Consider the following 5,870-nt stretch of genomic DNA (forward strand, 5'->3'; position numbering starts at 1 on the left):
TGGTAGATGTCTTTTAAGAGTAGCTTGATTCAGCTGTAGTTGACCTTTAATGGAGTAGTGCTTATTCACATCAAGTTTTTATAGGCCCGCTAGTTTCTGTACATGTGCAGAGCAGAAGTCCTCTTTGACCTACAGGAGTTACAGAAAGAGAGACACATTTTTGGGGAGGGAGGTTTGGTGGATACTTTGTTTTAGAAGAGCGATGTTTTCTTAAAACCAAAATAAATAAGCAAAAAAGAACAACAAAAAACCAGTTCTTTTTTAGAAGAAAGAAATCCTATGCAAATTCAAGAGTGGCAAAAAAGTAAACAATTACAACGTTGCAATTAATATAAACATAGTCATGTTTTGTCACATATATTAAGATTGATTGTAGCTCTAACAGAAAAATATTTTTATGAAGGAGACGGGGAAACATTTGCAGTTCAGTGTCAAATCATCATCATTGGTATCAATATCTGATTTGCCACAGCCTCAGCATCAAATGCACACACTGGAAAGCTCTCTTGTCTTTCTATTTTCTTGCCCTGCCTCCATCTTCGCTCTCTTCATTCCTCATTCTGACATGCTCTTCCTTTTATATTCTCTTCACCATCAGTTTCTTTCCTTCTTATTTTCTCAGTTTCCCATGACACTGTATTCAATTTCTTGAACATTTCTCTCACCTCTGCCCCTCTATTTGTTCCTCCATACATTTTTGCTTATGTTTCTCCCCCCCCCAAAGCCACATTCATCCTTTTTTGGTCTTTTCCCTAGCCCTCATTCTCTTTAGTCATTCCTCACACACACATTTTGTCCTACAAGATGGCTCAAATGCACATGGTCATCATATCAGATCATATCTAGCCTCTCTCCAAGGCCTTCCATTCATTTTGGTACCCTTGACAACAGTGGGAATGACACGGCCTCTTTACTGATTGCACTTGTAGCATTGTCCAGAGTGAGTGTTAAGTACGGTCCCAGGGCTAGAACACAGTTACTGGCCTGCCTCCTCCAAAGTTATTTTCTTTCCAGCCTTTCGTGAGACCAAGTGGACTAGGGCATAGCAGACAATCTACAGGCAAACTAGAAAATTGTCCTAAAAACATAAAATTTCCCCTAATCTGCCTTTCAAATACATTATATGTGAAGATAAGAAGTTGCAACCATTTGAAAATTCCTTATCTGCCAAATGTGTATTTGGCAGTGAAACTGTTAAAGTATCCACTGCATTGCAGCGTCTTCAGATGCTGAGTTCACCCTGTACATATTTGTTTACACAGGGAAACAGAAGCTGTGTGCAATACACTTGGAAAAGTCACAATATATGGATACAACCAACCATATAGGCAGAAATACACATCTTATAAAGAGAATAAGCGATGACAGGCAACTCAAGCTCTTGCTGCACTAACCCATGATACATTTCTTTTCATGAGCTAGGACTAAATGCAGGATTCGGAGCAATACAAAGGAAACCACAAGTAACTTTAATAATGATTACAAGTAACTTTAATAATGATTATATGCTCCACATGAATGTTACAAGTGTGTAACACATGTATTGGTGGTATCTATCGCATACTACTCTGATTTGCTTTCTATCTACATACATATATAACCCAATATCACCTATCATGTGAGATACCTTTCATCTTTATATGTAATGGATGGCACATGTCCCACTAGCTAATGCTAAGCCATACGTATGTTGTGCATACTTGCTCTTAATGTAAGATTTATTATTTATTGATGGCTTTTATTTACCCCTATTCAAAAGCGAGACCACTAAACACTGAACAGTGGACAACACATAAAAATTTCCCCTCCCCTTCTTCTTTTGCTTTCATGCATGAGAAATGATTGTACAAAGGGTCACAGTTCATCTTTAATTCATCCCTCTAACATGCTAGTTGCACTACTTTCACTCAGGATTCTCCTATTTTGTGTGTAGCCACTTTAACAAGTTCGTGTTTGCATGCAGTTTTGAAACTTACAGGGTTGGCATTATGCAAATTCTGTTCAGTGTTTTTTGGTTTGGTTTTTATTTTTTCCTGTTGAAGCGAGGCAACTTCTCCTCAGAACACTTACAATAAACTGTGCATGGCAGGGATATTCATGTGAACACACCAAAATTGTGGTATCTATGTATGCTGAGTTCTAACTCTTCCGTGTTTGGACTTTGTCTCCTTTTTGTGTCTCCCTACTACTTCTCTAGTCACCAATTTTGGAAGATTTATTTGTAGGTTCTAAGCAATAATAACTAATTTAACTAGGCATAATTTTTTGTTTACACATATTGTCTCCCTTCGGCTGATTAACCCGACCTAACACGCAGATAACTATGTGCGTTTGATTTTAAAACGTACATAATATTTTTTGGGTTTGGTTGCAGCTGTCAATTTTATTTCACTCATTTAAGAAGCAATAAATATACCTCCTAATGACCACAGACTGGTGGTATATCCTTTGCTGTCTAAAGTAGCTCGCTGCCCATCAGACAAGCGGATTACCGGTCGCCAAACTTAGTTTCTTCTAGTTGCTATATTTCTTCATTTATTTGGTGTTCGCTGCCGTTGTTTGGTCTAGTTTTTTGTTTTAGTTTGGTTGGGGGGGGGGGGGTGGTGGTGGGTTTTTTGGGTGTTTTTTTGCATCTCCTGAAACCCGGTTGCAAAGGTCAGCGAGGCGCTGGGGAGGAAAGAGAGCCTCTCAGAAAGACAGCAGTGCAGTGCCTTCCGTACAGCAGAATTCAGGGCTGGTGAGACACTGCAGCCGCTGCCACCAACTGGGTAGGGGCGAGGGTGACACCGGCGAACGCTTCACCGCATTCGAGGGAAGGCGCCTTGGCTCCGCCAGGAACAGTCTTTCGGACAGTGGCCGGTGCTGCTCGCACCGAGGGAGATCGCGGCTCTGCCGCCGCCGCCGCCGCCTCTTCCTCGCCCCGGCCCCTCGGGCCCGATCAGCCGGGCGCCCTGTTGAGGGGCTCGGCCGGGGAGCGGAGCTGAGCAGAGGGGAGCGGATCCACCCGCTCTTGCCTCCCAGCCAGGCGCGCTCTGCCGGTGTACCCGGGTGCACTCTGGTGGGGACCGGGCGTGCCGGGGGCGGGCATCCTCCCCCTGCCCCGCAGTCTTCGCGGTGGTCGCGGGCCCCGACAGCACCGGCCCCCGGCGCCTGCCTCGGCTGCTGCTCGCCCTGCCGTGTTATGGTCACTGTTGTTGATGAGGAGGACGTTATTCATTATTTAGGGGGACGGGGGGGTGTTGGGGTTTTGGTGGGGGTTTTTTTCCCTTTCTAAAGCCGCATTCAAGAGCCGGGGGTTCTGGGCTGGTTTCTTGGGACGTGTAGAAGCGATTATTGTAGCAGCCCTAAGATAGGATGAGGGTATTTTGGAGAGGAAAATTTCCCATGGGAATCAGCCTGTTTTCGAGAGGGTAGGATTGAGGTGTCCCCTATGCATATTTATGGGAGGACTCGTGGGGGACAGGGTTATCCCGCTGCTTCCCATCCCTCCTTTCCCGCCAGTCTGACTCCCGACGTGGGACGTGAGCCCTTTGGGACCCGCGCGGGGCCGGGCTTGGGTCATTGCCTCCCCTCACGGCCCACACAGTCCCCATGACCAGCGGGGGAAACGAAAGGGTCTGATCACTCCGGTGGGACCCCCAAGAGAGCCGGGACTTGAAAGCGGGCCTGGAACTCCCTCGCTAACCAGAAATTTCTGTTCACCACGGAGACAAAATCGCCGCTGTATTTCCTGTCCTCGAACACTTCCTGACACGGGGAAGATAACAAAGGGGAAAGTTTAAAGTAATAAATATACCCGATCTGCTTCGCTCCCCTTGTGCGTTCTGGGCTGCCGGCTCTAAGGCCAGGCAGCACGCGACAGAAGAGAAACTGGGCTTTTCCAGTCCTCGGCCCGACCAACGCTCTGACATCTTCTTAACACCCCAGAATTTTGGGGTGTGTGTATGGGGGGGAGGGTGTTTGTGCATTTACATCAACTTCCAGAGCCCTCACTCCTCTGCTTACACTACCCATGACAGTGTGTCCATTTCCGACTGGATGAAAAAATAGGGCCAGTGATGCCGGTCAGTCCTGTGGCGACACTCCGAGTGTTACTGAACTCCGAGAAGGCTCTAGGAGAGAAAGCATGACTGCTTTCTGCCTTTTTTCCTTTTTTTCTTTTATATTTTTTTTAATTAAGCGGTAGCGGGATTTAATAAGCCAAATGGCATTATTAAAACTCGGGAAGGTTTCCTGGGCGCGCAGAAGCCCACTGACAGGTTTTCTTCTGTTTTGATAGATTTAGTGCTGTTATGGTACACTTCTCCCTCACATGCAGTAGCTAAGACTCGAAGATTAAAGATCGCACACCTCTAGATGAGTCAAAGCCTGCATCTCGGAGCAGCTAATACATTTCGTGATTGATTTCTCTGCTTGTTTCCAGTTTCAGCCTTGTGCGAGACCTCTTCCTCTCTCGGCACATCGCACGGGCTCCTCGCCGCATTCCGCAAGACAGCGAGGGGAAATCCGAACCTCTGGGAACCTCAAATCCAGACTCTTCTTGCACAGCATCTTTTTGGTCCAAAGCTCCTCAAGAGAAGTTTTAAGCCAGAGCTGACGGAAAGAACCTTTCTGCGTGCCCGAAAGTCGAAGCTGCGCTGAGCCACCGCCATGTCGTGGGACAAAAATAGCCCTCTCGACCTGAGCCGGAGGCGCGATGCTTCTGTGGCCAGGTCACCTGCTCAAAGCCCCGGGAGGGTAAACGCGACAAACCCCGGAGGGGCGGACAAGGAGTCCCTGATGCCCAGTTCCCACACGACGCTCGGCAGCCGCACCCTGGTACTGCCTCAGCCCCTAGCAAGGGCATTTCACCCATGCCCTAGCGAGCCCACTGCCTCTCTTCCGAAACCAGCAATACCTCTAATAATTTCACGAAGTTGATTTTTTTCCTTCTTTTTTTTTTTTCTCCTTTCCTAGGAAACCATCCTGGTTTTCGCCACTAAGCAAATGCAGGACAGAATTTATAGCGGTGCTTTAAGGGACGGAAAGGGTTAATCGCCGCTGTCGGGTTTTTTTTTTTTTTGGTCTTTTTTTGCCCCCGTTCCCTTCCCTCGAATGCATATAATCTCATTTGAGCCCCTCAACGTGATGAAAGCTGTTGATTGCTGTGTAGAGTCACCGACTTTTAGCAGGCTCTCCCAGCCCCCATCCCAAAAATAAATAAATACGAAAAGGGAGAAAAAAAACCCGTATATTTTCGGAAGTGTCTCAAATATGTACAAATCCCATTTTATGTCTTCCCATTCATGTGCATATTGATATCATAAAAGATAAATCCTTCAGCAGGATTTTTCTCTCAATACCTTATTCATTGAAACTGGCAGTTCCACTCATTATTCCACTCCCTTAAACCCGATTCTGATGTCGGCTAAATATAGAGCTTCGCCTTACTGGGAACGCGAATCGAATACACAGTAAGCAAATCAGTAGCACAGGAGGGGGAAAAAACCCTTGATCAAAGCCCTCCTTTTCTTCCCAATCCTGGTTTGTTGGGGCGGAGACAGGTTTCTCGCTTATTGCACATCATTTCCAAAGATCAAGCTTAACATGCAGTCGTCTCTTCCAGAAGTAGTAGTTAAACTAAAAGTTACGGGGTGGGGGTTAATAAAATTACAGATTGAATTATTTTCAAACAAGGGTGTAACGGTGAAAAATAAGGTGTGTTATTTCAAAGCTGGGAGGAGCTATACTTTAATCAGGTCAAATTTTCAAAAGATATACAAACATCTAAGGGGGGAAAAAATGCATAAGATGCAGTGCGGAAAAATACCTTCCATCTTTCGGTCTTGGAAAACCCTGGGATTTTTTTTTTTTCCCTCATTTTTTTTCCC

This window comes from Corapipo altera, unplaced genomic scaffold, assembly GCF_003945725.1.
Source record: "Corapipo altera isolate COAL_440 unplaced genomic scaffold, ASM394572v1 61411, whole genome shotgun sequence".
Classification (NCBI taxonomy): Eukaryota; Metazoa; Chordata; class Aves; order Passeriformes; family Pipridae; genus Corapipo; species Corapipo altera.